Genomic DNA, 17,443 nt, shown 5'->3' on the forward strand with positions numbered 1-17,443 from the left:
CATAAAACTTCTCTTTCTCTATATTTTTAATACTTCTTTGAAAAAATATACTTCTTTGAAGTACTTACTTCATCCAGGGTTTATTATAAATTTCCAAATGTCCTGTACCCTACCTACATTGTGAGTTCCTAGAAGATGGAGACACTATCTGATCTTGGAGTAGCTAGAGGCAATGTTAGAGGAGTCAGGGTTTGAAGTGGTACAGTGGAGATGACAGGACATGTGGTAGGGGTGGCAGGGGCTTCAGCAAAGAAAAAATTGCCAGTAGGCACAGCAGTGGCAGAGGTTGAAGAAGCAGAGATGTCATAGAAGTGGAGTCACAGGAGGAATCAGTGAGACTGACCTCAGGTCTGGACATCAGAAACAGACTCAGATGCTGGAATATATTCCTGTGCCTCCTCCTACATCATTGCTACTCCCTAGAATTTTGGTTTTGGGTTATAGCACATAATTAGAACACATTCTTTTTTATTATAAAGGTGTCACTTTATATTGTTTCTCTGGCTAGATCCTTTCTCATCTATAACTCTGGATGCCAGATTCAGTTTCCCAAAGATCTACTTAATTAAGGGTCAGGGACTGGAGCATATGGGGGTATCAGACAATTAAAATGTTAGAGATGATTCCTACATGCCAGTTACTTGTTAAGAGACTATTTATTTCTTCCTGGCCAAGTATTCCCAGGGATTAACACAGTGCCTAGCCCATATTTAACCTCAATAAATACTTTAGTGAGTGACTAGTAAATAATATTTATTTGGGGCTTATATATGTCAGGCATGGTACAAAATACTTTTCAGATATTGTGTCATTTAATAGTAGTTACTATTATTTCTATATGGGTAAACTGAAACTTGAGAGATTAAGTAATTTGATCAGTGGTGAAATTAGGACTGAATCAAAGAAACTTACACTCAATGTATTACACTACCTCCATATACAAAAAGCTTTCAAGAATTGAATGTTCCACACATTGCATAAGAAACAATCATTCTCTAGGGTAATGGTGCTCCAATAGTACAAAATTCCTTAATGCAAGTATAAAGGCTTAGGGCACTGGACATCCTCATAGTTAGTTTATGAAACAGTAACTAATTTTTGCCTATTTATTTTCTCAAAATGGATGGCATGCTCTATCAAAATTTTCCAACTTTATTTTTAAACTTAACACATCTACATGATAAAAAGAAACTTAAGATGGCAACTACTTCAGCAAAGAATGATAAGTGAGAGACCAGATGCATCATATTTTCAATTGCAAAAATATCACGGGAAGCCAGCTGCATCTTCTAAAATTTCATGATGTCATCATATCACTTCAGGATCTATTTAGTTGGTTCATAATCTTATTAGCTTATCTCTGTTTCCAGTCATGCACTAGGTTTAATTGTATAGGTTTGTTTATAACGTTGTTAGAATTAGAGTTCTGGTCTCGTATTGCATGCAGAAGTATCTTACTGGATAGTGTACAGTAACTTGCCACCCTGCCTGATACTTAGTGATCCACTGCAAACTGATGTCACTGTCCCATTTTTCTGAGGAGGTCATTGCTTCCTGGAATGGAGTTATCACACAGGTGACTCAGAGGTTTTTTTTTTTTTTTTTTTTTTATCTTGTTTAACTTTTCCCAAAAGTTCAAGTCTAGGATGATGATTTCAAAGTGTGATGAAAGCATAGTGTTTCAGTTCAGCATGTTTCAATGCCTCGGTGAAATTTACTGTTTTATAGGCATCAGTTACACTGCCAAGTTCAGAGAGATTTCAATTATATGAGAGATGGAAATAATTTTGCAGTCCCATACTTCTACTCTGAACTTCACTGTCCCATCTCTTTGCCCCCCATTTTTATTCACTTTTTTATTCAGTCTCAAATCTACATTCTTTTACAGGTCAATATTTTCTGTTACAATTTTTTAGATAAACTAATGTCAGATATTTTCTCAGAGATCCTACATTGGGGTCTACCATTTTCTGAATTTTTGAAAATGAAACCACTAGTATTTCTTGCCCAGAAGAGCCTGCTTCTCATGGCCCCATCAGAGCTGGGTTGGATCTTTCTAGGGAATGAGTGGCCAGTTACTTCCATAAAATAGAACCTCTACCTGTATTTACTGATTAGTCAGACAAAAATAAGACCATCTTCCCGTCCTCCGCCCCCCCCCTCAGGGTCTTATATGAGTAGAATCTGTTATTTAGGACTCTGCTGTACAATGAAAACTCAGTCCAGACTATTGTAAAGTGGTAGTGGTGAGGGGACTGGAATTGATTAGCTTAGGTAACTGGGAAGTCCGGGAGTAGGGATGGGTTTAGGTGGGGCTGATTTAGGCAAGAGCTCAAGCAATGTCCAGTGTGTCTTGGTTTTTCTCAGTCCTATTGGCAGGACTCAGCTCTCCATTCTTGGTGTGTTTGCTGGATTCTCAGCTTCATTCACAGAAGCGAGATGGCAGAAGCATCTCCTGACTTTAAATTTCTCAAATTCCTAGTTCAGTATAAAAGGACATATATGACTTCTCCAAAGAGCAATATAATTCTCCCAAATAAATGTTAGTGGCTTTGATTGGCCTGACTTGGGCCATGGGATCACTGAGAACCAATTACTGTTGCCAGGCAAATGTGATGCTTTGATTGGCCAATCTTGGACCAGGTGCCACCCTTGGAGTCAAGATAGCATTTTCTCATCAAGGACCATAAGAACTGAGACCAGAAGAGGACCAGCTTCCAAATAGATAAATTGGAGACAGTTATTAGAATAAGGTGAATGGACATTGGTTACCTACTATATAATGCTTCTACTATAGTGCCATTTCAGTCATCCATTCCTACCTGCTCTACTCCTTCCTAAGTATGGATATTTTCAATTTCTCTTTTCCCCCCCAGTTCTTTTAGCAAGTATATAAGACAGTCAGTCTCCATTTTCCTAGGAACAGTTTTCTTCTGGCCACTGTATGGTATTTATTCTTGAGTCATGCCCATACCACTTTATTTGTCCATTTAATGTATTTTTAAATTTGCTGTTGTTTTCTTTGGTTACTTCTCAATTCAACAATGTAAATTGTTTCTCCAATATATTTTGCCTAATTTGGGGATAAATTTTGGAATGTCAAATGGACCAGTAAGCATCTAAATAGGCTTTTGTGCAGATCATATTTTTTCTTTTTTTGGTAGCAGAAGAGAAAAATCAATCTTTAGCAGTAAGAAGTGTGCATAAATGTGAAAGAATTAAGAATAAAAAGAGAAACCAAGATGGCGGCATAGGTAAACACCTGAAATTGCTGCCTTGTACAACCACTTCAAAAATAGAACTAAAAGACAAAACAGACATCATCCAGAACCACAGGAATGCTGGCTGAGTGAAAATTCTACAACTAGAAGGAAAGAGAAAAGCACACTGAGACTCAGAGGAGGTGTGAAAGTAAAGTGCAGAGAGAGGTATGGAGGCTCGAGTGTGCGCAGAAAGGGGCTGGCAATGGAGGAGGCCGGTGTCTTTTGCAATCGGGAGGAAGGCACAAGCTCCCGACGGCCCTGACTCCAGTTCTGGGTGAGTCTCTGGGGAACCAGACTCATACAGGGAGAAACTGGACTGTCGGGCATCGGGCGGAACTTGAGGGCGGCTTTCTCTCAGAGGTGCTTACAGCGATTGCCAGGACACTGAGATGCTGGACCTCTTAGGGCAGGACTGAGGATCAGCCATAGCTGTTTGCTCCGCACTGTTGATTCCCTGAGACCCCGCCCCACCCAAGTTTCGGCAGAGGCTTTTGCATAAGAATGCCCTGGCCCTTTGCAATCTGAAAATTACCTAACACACTGCAGCTGGGCCAGACAGACCCAGCACTTCCAAAAGAAGGCCCAAGGCCCCACAGTAGCTTGCATTGCTTTACAGCTGGGCCTCATCTGGCACCTCCAAACCCCAAACAAGGAAGGGGAATCTGCAGATCTCTTCGTATCTCCTGCTGGGTAGCCTCAGGCAGAGGCTAAATTAGCACCTCCTTAGAGATCCAAGAGCCTGTGTACCCAGTGGTCAGATTGGGACCTTCCAGATTACAACTCCTTAGATTCATAAGGGACACACTCAGGGGGCAGACTCAGGGAGCACCAAAGCCCCACTGAAGCAAGTCTTGCCCCATAAGGGTGTCTTCAGCACATAATTTCTCCCACTGTAGACATAGCTGATTCTCACAGCCAATTGGCCTGGAGGTCAATTCCTCCCAGTGATACCTACAACAATCAAGGCTCAACTACAACAAAACTGTGCACACAGTCCACAAAGGGGTGCACCAAGAGTGTTCACCCCAGGTAATTGGGGAGGCTGAGCCACTGGGCCCTATAGGACACCTAGCATAGAAAGTCACTCTATCAACACAGGGAAGCATAAAAAATGTGGAGACAAAGAAACAGGTCAAAATGACAGAAATGGAGGAGAGCAACCTACTGGATATAGAGTTCAAAACTATGGTTATAAGGTTTTTCAAGAATTTTCTAGAAACTGCCGAAAATTTAGTGAGACCCTTGTGGATATGAAAAAGGACCAACTAGAAATTAAGCATCCACTGACTGAAATAAAGAATAATATACAGAGATCCAACAGCAGACAAAAGGATCCCAAGAATCAAGTCAAAGATTTGAAATACGAAGAAGTAAAAAACACCCAACCAGAAAAGCAAAAAGAAAAAAGAATCCAAAAATATCAAGATAGTGAAGGAGCCTCTGGGACAACTTCAAGTGTCCCAACATCTGAATTGTAGGGGTGCCAGAAGAAGCGAGAGAGCAAGATATTGAAAACCTATTTGAAAAAATAATGACAGAAAACTTCCCCTATCTGGTGAAAGAAATAGACTTACAAGCCCGGGAAGCACAAAGAACCCCAAACAAAAGGAATCCAAAGAGGACCACACAAGACACATCATAATCAAAATGCCAAGGGCAAAAGACAAAGAGAAAATCTTAAAAGCAGCAAGAGGAAAAAAGTCAGTTACCTACAAGGGAGTACCCATAGGATTGTCAGCTGATTTCTCAACAGAAACTATGCAGGCCAGAAGGAAGTGGCAAGAAATATTCGAAGTGATGAATAGCAAGAACCTACAACCAAGATTACTTTATCCAGCAAAGCTATCATTCAGAATTGAAGGTCAGATAAAGAGCTTCACTGATAAGGAAAAGCTAAAGGAGTTCATCACCACCAAACCAGTATTATATGAAATGCTGAAAGGTATTCTTTAAGAAGAGGAAGAAGAAAAAGGTAAAGATAAAAATTATGAACAACAAATACATATCTATCAACAAGTGAATCTAAAAATCAAGTGAATAAAAAATCTGATGAACAGAATAAACTGGTGAATATAATAGAACCAGGGGCATAGAAAGGGAGTGGACTGACTATTCTCAGGGAGGAAAGGGGTGTAGGGGGTATGGGAAGAGACTGGACAAAAATCGTGCACCTATGGATGAGGACAGTGGTGGGGTAAGGGCAGAGGGTGGAGTGGGAACTGGGTGGAGGGGAGCTTGGGGGGAAAAAGAGGAACAACTGTAATAATCTGAACAATAAAGATTTATAAAAAAAAGAATAAAAAGAAAAAATAAATTAAAATTATTAAAACATCTTATTTTAATCACTAACCTCAAGCTTTTATTCTAAAGCCTTTTTTACATTTCCAATTAATAACAACAAATTTATTTGAGTTTTGCCTTCCCTTTATGACCATACACACTGGAGCTGGTAATGAGCAGAAAAAATGATTAAGAAGCAGGTGGCAGAGGAGCTAAGGATGTGAATCAAAGAGTCTAGATGCACAGCTCAATATTGAATGCTAAGTAATTGATATCTGGGTGTAGACGATACAGAAACAGAGGACACTGATATTTAGACAAAACACTATTGTTACTAATGATCTCAGGTTACTGGCTACCATATATCAAGATTGACTTTTTATATTCAGTTCTCTCTATGAAATAATCCATGTTTTTGAGCCAGCATATTCAAAATGAATTCTCTTGGAGGCCTTTGAACATATCTTTTTTCATTTAGTAAAATAGCCCCTAGATAATAGTAGAATGAATGGGTATTAAAGCATGTCATATATTTACTTCAACAAAACCGTCATACATACCCATTGGCTTATTAGTAGAATCAATTTTTAAAATTGATAATATCTGCATAAGGAATGAAATTTGAAATCTAGACAAAGTATAAAGGGAAAGTAAATATCTATCTGTCAGCTATCAGTTCTCTTCTCCAGAAAAAAAATACTCTTACCATTTTCTTAAGTATTTGAGAAAGGCTACAGACAAAGCCTTTGAAAACATACATACAACTACAAACTTAAATTTATTATTATATATGCATCGGTAAACAATTACTAAGTTCCTTACTTATTTCTTATTAATATTTGTTAAAATTTTCTAATGTTTACATTAACAAAGATGTTAAAAGACCAAGTTTCTAATATGAATTCTACCATTTGGAAAAATAGTATTGTAACTGCTATGAAAGTAGCCATAAAATAATTAAACCAAAACACCTGCTGGACCAATAAACACATAAAAAAGTAAATTATAGTAAAAATAAAATGAAAAGTAATTTTTACCTATTGTATAAGCAAATACTACTACTACTAATAAAATAGGAATAATAAAAGCTCTAACGCCTATAGCTAATTGCTGAAGCCAGAACCCTGAAAATATCTTCTGATTTCTTTCTTTGCTTCATCCATATTTTAAAAATAAATATTTTTTAAAAATATACTTTTATTGACTTCAGAGAGGAAGAAAGAGAGAGGGGGGGGGAGAGAGAGAGTGAGCCATAGAAGCATCAATGATAAGAGAGAATCATTGATGGGCTGCCTCCTGAATGCTCCCTACTGGGGTCAAACTTGCAACTTGGGCCTGTTCCCCTATTGGAATCGAACTGTGACCTCCTGGTTCATAGGGAGGTGCTCAACCACTGAGTCACATGGGCAGGGCTACTTCATCTATATTTTACTTTTCACTAAGGCCTGCCTTGTCATCCTCTAAAATATACATATTAAATCTCTTCAGTGTATATAGCTAATTTGCAACTAGATTCCTAACCCACAGAGACTGTAGGATAATAAATGTTTATTGTTTTAAATCACTATGATTTGGGGTAATTTTTACACAACCACACATAGCCAATACACACCTAATAACACCTTGTGTTTTATAGTCACGGCACTTTTTAGACTTTGTAATTGATCATTGTGATATTTATATTAATATTTATTTAATGTTTTTCTTTCCCCTTTAAACTGCATACCCAGGAGAGCAAGATTCTTTTATGTTTGGTCCTTAAAGTATCTGTAGCATTTATCATCCTATCTAATAAAGAGGGAATATGCTAATTGACCCTCATGCTGTCGCAAAGATGGTGGTGCCCACAGCCAATAAGGAGGGAATATGCTAATTGACTGTCATGCCCTCAAAGATGGTGGCACCCACAGCCACAGGATGGCCGGCAGGGGAGGGCAGATGGGGCAACAGGCTGGCAGGGGAGAGAAGTTGGGGGAGACTGGGCCGGCAGGGGAGTGGTTAGGGGTGATCAAGCAGGCAGGCAGGTGAGTGGTTGGGAGACAGCAGTCCCAGATTGTTAGAGGGGTCCCAGGTTGGAGAGGTTACAGGCTGGGCTGAGGGACACCTCGGCCTCCCCAGTGCACAAATTTCATCCACCGGGCCTCTAGTAATTTATAAAAATTCATGTGTTGAATTAAAAAAATGAGCAAAGGAATTGACATTTGGATGTGCTGCTGATGGGAGATTGTAAGCATGTGTTCTGTAGGGAAGTTCATCACTTTATATCAGAGGTTGTACTATACAAGCTCTTTGACCTAGCAATTCTATTATTAGATATTTATTCTGGAATATAGACAATTAACTAGAACTATGTTCATTGTAGCTATGTTTATTATAGAAAAATAACATAAACACCTTATGTCTAACAATAGAGGATTAAATTATGGTGCATATACTCTCTAAGTTGCTGAATGACGTAAGCAAGTTACAAATCAGATATAAAACAATAGCTCATGTTTTCTGAGTGTTTAGTGTATGCCAGACATTGTGATACACACCTTCCCTGTGTGATCTCATATGTGCATATATGTGCAGCAATAGTGTGTGTGTGTGTGTGTGTGTTTGTGTGTGTGTGCTGAAATAGACCTGGAAAACATCTGGAAAGCCATAACACTAAAATACTACAGTGATTACCTCTGAAAGGAAAGATTCTTGTTTTTAGTTTCTTTCCATCATTTTGCTACAATGGGAAGAAAGCTAAGGACCTAAATGCCAAAAGGACAGTTGCCAAATGAGAAGGGTCACAGATAACCAAAGTTAGAAAATGGAGTGAGACAGACAAGGAGTACACCAAGAGATCAGAGTTTAGACAGGGATCCAGGACATGCCTACAATAAGGAGTAATTGTTAATAGTTCTGTTGGAATATGCTGCCACTTTTCTAAGATAGTAGAGATATATAAAGTCTGGGAAAGACTCCAGGTGGTACCTTGCTTACACACTTGGTTACATGATCAGGCACTCATATGCTGTCCAAACTGAATTGTTTTGGTTACAGTGACATCTGGATGGGCAGAAAGTTCCCAGAACATAGGAGCTTTCAGTGAGGTGCCTTTTATACTTCAGAAAAAGCCCTGCTTTTTTGGTGTGACCTGATATCTGTTTGGTGCTAACTGCCTTAAAGTTAAACAGTGTGCAGGTTGAAGCATTTAAAGAACACAGCCATTTCACCTGTCCACTTTGGTACCTCAGCTTTTCGTGACTGTAGTGTTTAGATGCCTGGTCATCACTTGACTGGAGATTTGACTCAAACTTGGTATCAACCGCTGGAATTTCCAGTTTCATAAGCAGTGTTGATTTCAGGCAGGACTATGTTTCTAGAGATGTGGGCACTAAGATCTCTCTTGCTAGGATGGTCTTGTGGCATCAGCTGTGGTGGTGGTGGAAGGCTAGGTGTTTCACGATAAAGGTCAGAGCTTTTAACTGTTGGAATGCCGAAGGCTCATCCATGGCCAGGTTACCCATATCAGTTACTGAAGAGTTCTTTATTGCGATGGTCAAAGTGAAAAGGTAGGGAATGAACCACTGTTTGTATCTAGAAAATCACAGGAAGTGTTGGACATCCTTGGTTTTAGCTCCCCTCCATGATTAGTGGTACTTGTGTTCAAATAATTGTACTTCCAAACTTGACAATATGTTATTGGTGTTAGTGCAGAGATACTATAGTCACACTATATTTAGAACATTCTTAATCAGTAACTGGGGGAAAGGATATCAAAAGTATATGTCAAGATGTCAACATTTATAATTTGGTTTGGCATAGAATCTATAGCATCAACTGTTGGGACACTTAATGGTAATTACAGTACATTCAAAAGTCTGAAGGACCGTCTTCCATTTGCCATCTCCTCAGATCAAGGGTTCAGCTTGCAGACTCAAACTCTGTAGAGCTGGTTCAAGCATAGGTAAAGATCTCAAAAGGGAATCTTATTAAGGCTGTAGCAGATTGCGGTGTGTGTGTGTGTGTGTGTGTGTGTGTGTGTGTGTGTGTGTATGTGTGTGAAATCCCAGACTATTCTGTTCTTGTCCAAAAGAGATGCCCTGGGGTTTAACAAGCTTTAAATGTGTCTCAATCTATGTAACTTTGAATATGTACAGAATGAATATATCTGCTGAGCAGAAACCGTTGTGATGGGGAGAAATAATTGCACAGAATAGACTCCTATGCCTAATTTGTGTTAGCAGATTTCTCAACTTGGAACCCCCATGGGAACAGATTTGCTTTGGGATAATTGCTGGGTTTACTGGACTGGTGTGTGGATAAAGCAGCTATTTGATGCCTCTAAGTCTATCAAGGATAAGAATTAGATGTGGCTCCCTTCTAGTTTTATTCCTCGGGATGAAGAACATTTGCCTCTCCTCCTATCTAGTGTGTGATAAGGGCTTGAAAGAAGTCCTGGCCTGGTGGGCTGGTGGATCTTGGATTGGACACCTGTGCACAAACTAGCCCATTTTCACAGTTTTTCCCCTTCTGGCCTAGGCAGTGAGTGCTGCCTGCACAGTCTCTTTAACCTTTATGTTTTGTCCTCTCATGCCATAGTCCATAGGTACCAGGCATAAAGTCTGGCCACAACTTCAAATGTCTTGCTTAAAAAAAGGGAAGGAAAGGGAAAGGGTAGGTCAGCAAGGTTCCCTGGGTAGTTAACAGAGTCACTAATGATACTCAAGACAGGATTGGCAGAGCGGGTTAACCAAATTGTCAATTTAAGTATTGCTTACATAAAAGGGGGGTTGATAGTTAAGCCATTCAGTAAAACACTTTCAACCCATTCAGGAGAAAATATTACTTAGTGTACACTGTATTTATGGACTAAAGAGCAGATCAACAGACCCCCTGAATTATTCATTTCAATCTGAAAATAAACTGGAAGCAAAGAGCCATCTATAAATAGAAGTCTTTTTTAGTAAATATGCAATTGTTTTGAAAACACAATTGGTATCTATTCATTAACAGTTTATTTATAAAGCAATGAAAATTTAAAGGATTGTTCCATAGAAAATTAGTGTATCAGATTTAGACCTGGAGCTAAATTCCCAGATATCTAATATTGAGTCTTCTACCTGGCTAGCTTATTGACCACCATAGAGCTTAAATTTGTCTTATTGATCTAAGTAAGATGAAAAGAGATGAGATTTCCTGGAAAAGGGATGGCTATTTCTTTAATATCAATATTTTTTTTGACATCTGTCAAGTCAAACCCACATCTGTTTTTAGTCATTTCAAGTTACTAAAAACTATTGCTTTATGCTATCATTCTGAAATGCAAAACCATTGATCTTTTTGAAAAAAATTACAATAAAGCACGTTTGGTCACCTTTCCTCATGACCCAGCTCAATTCATCTTGGGGGAAGAAATTCCTATTAAAAAGATTTAGGTTATTATCAAGAGAAATTATTCTTCAAAGCTCTATTGATTGCCAAAAAAAAACTATTACTGTGAAAAGAGAAATCTTCAACAACTCCTAAAATAATTGACTGGACATATGTTATGTGTGACCCAAGGGCACTAAAAAGAATTTCATTTAATCAACAAAAAAAGATCTTCCACAAAAATTGGCTTCCTATAATGACATACAATAATCACCAATTTTATAGTAGACTTCAGTACTAAAGAAGACCGTCTGAAAGCAATTATCTTTTAAGTGGTTTCTTTTTATATCATCAGATTCACCTGCTCTCTAAACCAAGTCTTCTTGGTCAGTTGCAGTGTGGTTTGGGTGGACCGAGGAGTTTTCAGAAAGGCATCTTTTCCACTAGCCCTGCTGGTTCACATGACATGGCATTTGCTTGGGGCTGAATGCCCAGGATTAAGACAGTGTGCAACGTAAACAAAGGATGACTACATGCAACTCCTTGGAAGAGAGTCCTTTTATTTAAGTATGTATGCATGTATTCATCCATTCATTCATTCATTCATTTAAAAAGAATAGTTTGGCTACAATCTGAACAGGTCACTTTTTTTTTGGTGAGGGGAGGCATGGTTTTCTTATCCAAAAAAATGAGGAAGGAATTGAATTAGATAATGTCTAATTCCCTTTTCACCCCTACGATGCTATGGTTTTATTAACTCATACTAATAGCTGTCGATATGTTTGTGAATGATAATGTGTTGAGACATTTTCATTTCAGCCCAAGGTGAGATCCCTTTCATTATGACTTTCAAACTAAGTTTTATTTTATGAATATCTCTTTCCACAGTTTTAGCTGGTCTACTATTTCAAATAAAATTTTCAGAAATTAAAACTTTGTGAGCAAAAAATTATTTCAACAACAATAAAAACAAAAAAATTGTAGGGGGGGGAGGGCTTGTACTTGGGGAGGGAATGACGGGGAGATGTCAATGGGGGAAAAAAGGAGACTCATGTAATACATGTAAAACTTTAAACAATACAGAATTAAAAAAAACAACAACTGTAGGACAATAGCTTCTCCCCTGTTCACAAAAATTTTTTTGAGAATATGGCATCCCAGACCCAGTCAAGATCTTTGGCGTGAAGGAGGGAAGAAAGGAGAGATTCTGCTTGTCCTGATGTGATTGGCAGTCTGCAACCACTCAAAAATGAAAACATTAAGTTAAAACTACCAAAGCTGTTAAAATGAGAATGATAAAACCATGCTGTCTGTCACCAAGCATTATAAATACATAGTTTAAAACAAGATGGTTTCTGTATTGGAAATCTAAAATTTTTATTATTGTTCCCACGCATATTTGGATAAGGTTTATAAAACAAGTGTTTACTTGATTTTCTCATTATCTTGACTCTGAAATTGATTCTGAGTCTACACGTGGCTATTGGATTGATTATTTTTAGTTTAATCCCTTTTCTCTATCTTGATTATTCAGTTACATGCAGTTGATCACATTGTAACTTATTCAATTTGATTCAGTGAGAAGACCATTGAAATTACATAATCAACTTTTTTTTTTTTTTTTTTTTTGCAAATAGGTCTTCCTTCATATGAAGCTAAGATGAAGATCCACTCTGTTTCCATTCATTTAAATTTATCAACATTTCTCTGGCTTTTATGAATTGCAGACCATGGAATACTGCTCTCAGGTGAGCTTGTTTTTTGTAGATTGCTAGAGGAATGCAAAATTGGCTTTACTGTTGAATTAAATTCAACTTAACTCTAATTTCACTCTTTACACACACACACACACACACACACACACATTATAGAAAGAAATACCTTTGGGGAAATTAAACAAGCAATTTAGTTTGAAAATAAAAAAAATTCAGTTAGAAAAACAAAATTTACTTATAATCCTATCGCTCAATCATTAATATTTCAGTTTGCTTTTTATCTTACTCTTTAACTTAAAACATAAACATAAGCATATTCGCACATACAAAATATAAACAAAATGGCTCTTATTTATCTGTATTATCTATCTATCTATCATCTATCTATCTATCTATCTTCATACGTGGATATATATATAAATATACATGGATCATACTACATATGCAGTTTAGCATTTTTTTTCTTTTTTATTTGTTTTATAAGTTTAACATTGTGTCATGGGCCTGTCCCTATATTTATTAAGTAGTCTTTGAAAATATGATTTTATAGATGCTTGCATATGTCATTAAAATAGTGACCATATTTTGCTTATGTAGTTCTTTACTATTGAACATTTAAGGTTTCATTCAGAATTATTTCATTTTTGAAGACTGTTCCAGATTTGTCTTTCTGGTAAGTCTGCTGCCTCAACCAACTATTTATGTCTTGATCTTCATACTTATTCTTGTCTCCTCAACCATAGTCATCTGGGCAGGACTAGAGTGAAGGGGTTTCCTACTGTCAATTGGTTTGATGAGCCACATATCAGAAAGAAAATGACTTTTTTCTTTCAAATAAGCAGTTCTTTTCTCTTTAGTGTCTTCAACTATATAAATGAAAAGAAATTTGAGTGACTGAGGAGAGGAATAAAGAACTAGCAGTTTTCTTTGACAGCTAGTTGGTTCATAGAAGAATCCACACAGCTCAGTATTGTGATTGCTCTGAGGAATGAGCAGGAATAGAATAAGAAGTACTATAAAGGGGCTTCAATAGTATCTCTAACATTCTATTTCTTGAGAAGAAAACAATATCGGCAACACCTTTTGTAAAGTATTAATATTTGTTATATCTGGGTGGTGGGCTGAAGAGTGTTTGTTATATTAATCTTAGTACTTTTCAGTATGTTTGAAATGTTTTATAATTTTAAAATTCCTTAAGTATATATTTTTAAAGTTCTGCTGTAGTAAAATGTCAGGGAGAGGAGTCTAAAGTGTTTGTTTTGCTGTGAGGCCAATTAGGGAGGTGGGAACTGAGAGCACTTGGTGGGTGGTGGGGATGGGTTTGGGTATGCCTGATTGATGGTCACAGGACACTGCCCCTGAAAAGAGGGGGCAACTGCCCAGGAGGACTGACTGGGCAGATGGCCAGAAGCTGCTGGGCGGGCACTCTCTGAGTTTCAAGCCTCTGGTGAAACAGTCTTCCTTGAAGAACTCTCTGTTGCCTGCCCCAGGCCATATGACAAGTGTTCCTTCTCACTGGACTGGAGAGGGCTATGCTCTGACACTTGTCACTAGCCAGGGTGAATGACACAGACTTTGCTTGGTCCCTCTACATGAGATGGACATCTCCCACAATGGGCCAGGATGGAAATGCAAGCGCCCTACTCATTGAATGTAAATGAGGTTCTTAACTACACAAATCTCCCACATCCCCACTCTGTCTTTCCCCCAAAAGTTAACTAAAATCATATCCAAAAGTTATTTGTTGGCAAAAAATAGTTGTTTACATTATGCACAGTATTGCCAATGCTAGTGAAATTGGCATTTTGCTCACTGCTAGCGGGATTGCAAATTAGGACGATTTGCCAATAAGTGTCATGAGCCTTTAAAGCACTATAGTTTCTGACTTCCTTCCTTATCCTGAAGAAAGAATCAGACATGTGCTTCTAAAAACTAGTAGAAAAAGCTTAAATGTCTAAAAATAGTGAAATAAACAAATTCCAAAGTATGGAATATTTTACAGTCATTAAAAATCATAGCATGAAATTACATTTATTTGCAAGAGGGAAATATTCACAATGTATTTTGTTTAAGGAAGAGAGTAGGATACAATAAATTATACAGGGTGAGCAAAAATAGATTTACAGTTGTGAGTACCCAAAACGTAGTTTATTCTTGTATTGTTATTTATTAACTAGAGGCCCGGCACACAAAATTCGCTCATGGGTACGGTCCCTAGGCCTGGCCTGCAATCTGGCCATTTTCCCCAGCTGCCCGCAGCCAGCCTCACCTCCCGCCATCATCCATCCCTGGTTCCCCATTCACCATTGGGTGATTGGTGCCTGATGGCCGGGGGGAAGGAACCAAGAGATCAGCTGTTCCTGCCCACTCACCAGCCCCGCCCCCACCGTGGGTGGCCATCAGGTGATCTGAGCCTGCCGGCCAGGGAAAGGGACCAAGAGGTGGTCAGTGCGTCTCATAGTGACTGGTCCAGCGGTTGTTCTGGTCATTCTGCCATTTGGGTCAATTTGTATATTACCCTTTTATTATATAGGACTAGAGGCCCTGTGCACGAAATTCGTGCATGGGGGGGCTGTGTGTCCCTCAGCCCAGCCTGCACCCTCTCCAATCTGGGACCCCTCGAGGGATGTTCAGCTGCCCATTTAGGCCCGACTGCCACAATCCAGGACTGCTGGCTCCCAACCGCTCACCTGCCTGCCTGCCTGATTGCCCCTAACTGCTTTTGCCTGACAGCCTAATCATCACCTAACCACTCCCCTGCCAGCCTGATCAATGCCTAACTGCCCTCCCCTGCCAGCCCGATCGCCCTCAACTGCCATCCCTGAAGGCCTGATCCTACCCACTGCCCTCCACTGCAGGCCTGATCCCTCCCAACTGTCCTCCCCTGCCAGCCTGGTTGCCCCCAACTGCCCTCCCCTGCTGATCCGGTCACCCCTAACTGCCCTCCCTTGCAGACTTGGTTCTCCCCAGCTGCCCTCCCCTGCAGGCCTGGTTGCCCCCAACTGCCCTCCCTTGCAGGCCTGATTCCTCCCAACTGCCCTTCCCTGCAGGCCTGGTCGCCCTCAACTGCCCTCCCCTGCAGGCCTGGTCACCTCCAACTGCCCTCCCCTGCTGGCCTGATCGCCCACAACTGCCTCCCCTGCCAGCCATCTTGTGTCTGCATGCGGGCGGCCATCTTGTGTGTTGGAGTGATGGTCAATTTGCATATTACCTTTTTTTTATATAGGATTATTGTATTATTTTCCATACAAACAACTGTGTATATCTATTAGCTGCAATTTTATAAAATATACGTGCATATTTATATATACAAATGATAAGAAATATTTCAAGATGTTATTACCTTATGATTTTTATTTATTCTTATATTTTGAAAGAAATGTGTTTTAACTTCTTATATAAAATATAAACTTTAGGAAAAAATTGGGCACTAAAATCATAGACCTTTTTTGTCTTCCTTTCACTTTAATGACAGACATTTCATAAAGAAAGAGAAATGGCCTAGGAGCCAAAAGTCTAGAACTTACCTTTCTTCTAACATTTTATTCATGTGTCTCTCTGGTCCCTGGATTTGTCATCTGTAAGACTGGGTGATAATACACTGCCTATGTACTGAGTAAGTATGCTGAGTCAATGCTTGGGCGTATTGAAGAACTTCAAAATCTGTGCCCACTTTCTGTTTGTAGTTTTCTCTCCTTTACTCCCCTATTGCGGCCGATTGGATCTTTTATTGCTAATCTCACACAACTGCTCCTCTCCTTGTAAACCCTCCTCCCAGCCCATGTAGAAAGCACTGCTTCCTCTTCTGTGCACTTACCACATGGTACTGCAATTATTCCCATGGAATCCAGAATGTGAACTTCTTGAGGTCAGTCATAATGTTGTATTTACTTTTATCCCATTAGTGCCCAGCAGTTTCTGACACACTGTCAAGATATACTATTTGTCAAGCAAATGAATAAAGAAAAACATATTGTGAAAGCAATGTACAAATTGCTATAAACTATGTCTTACTTTATATGCAAAGATCTTAACATTAAATGTACATAAGCAAAACAAGGTAATAGGTAGGAATTGAATAACAAACTCAAGATTATAATGACCATTTGTAAGTTTGACTAAATATTATGAAGGTTTTAAAATGAATGAGACATTTTCTTAGCCTAAACCACAAGGAAAAGTTAAACAAAATATTTTTAGAATCATTTAAAAAGAAAGCCATTTGGTCCACTAGGAATAGCATATAATGTGAACCACTTAGAAAAAGTGAGCAATACTTATACTTGAGAAATGCTTAGCTGATGCCATCATAATATCATGGTTGTTAAGCACCCTCATGATATAGGAGTGTACAGTATAGTAAGCCCCAGAGTGGGGTCATCAGTGCCAGTCTATAGTCATTAAAACTAATATAACATGGCGATACACTTGAATACACTACTAAGCATAAAATACTGGCCTGAAAACCATTTAGAAGCTCAGACTAAGCCAGGCCCACAGAAAATTTTGTCCCATTTGAGGCTCTATATTTTTTAAGTGATTGGGAAAGTTGGAAATGAACCATAAAGAGCAACAAAAATAATTAGTGTTGGCAAATGGACCTATGGGGAACAAAAGAAAAAAGAACTTAGAATTATTTGAGCTGAGGAAGAAATTGCTGAAGGGTGACCTCATAATCATTTATAACTGATGAAAAGGTATTATAAGGATAACAAGAGGCCTGATGCATGAAATTCGTGCACGGGTAGGGTCCCTAGGCCTGGCCGGTGATCAGGGCCAATCTGTGGGGTGACTGGCAGGGTGATCAGGGGCCCCCACTGGCACCTGCCTTGGCTG

The sequence above is a fragment of the Myotis nattereri genome (genome assembly GCF_964212035.1).
Source record: "Myotis nattereri genome assembly, chromosome: 3".
Classification (NCBI taxonomy): domain Eukaryota; kingdom Metazoa; phylum Chordata; class Mammalia; order Chiroptera; family Vespertilionidae; genus Myotis; species Myotis nattereri.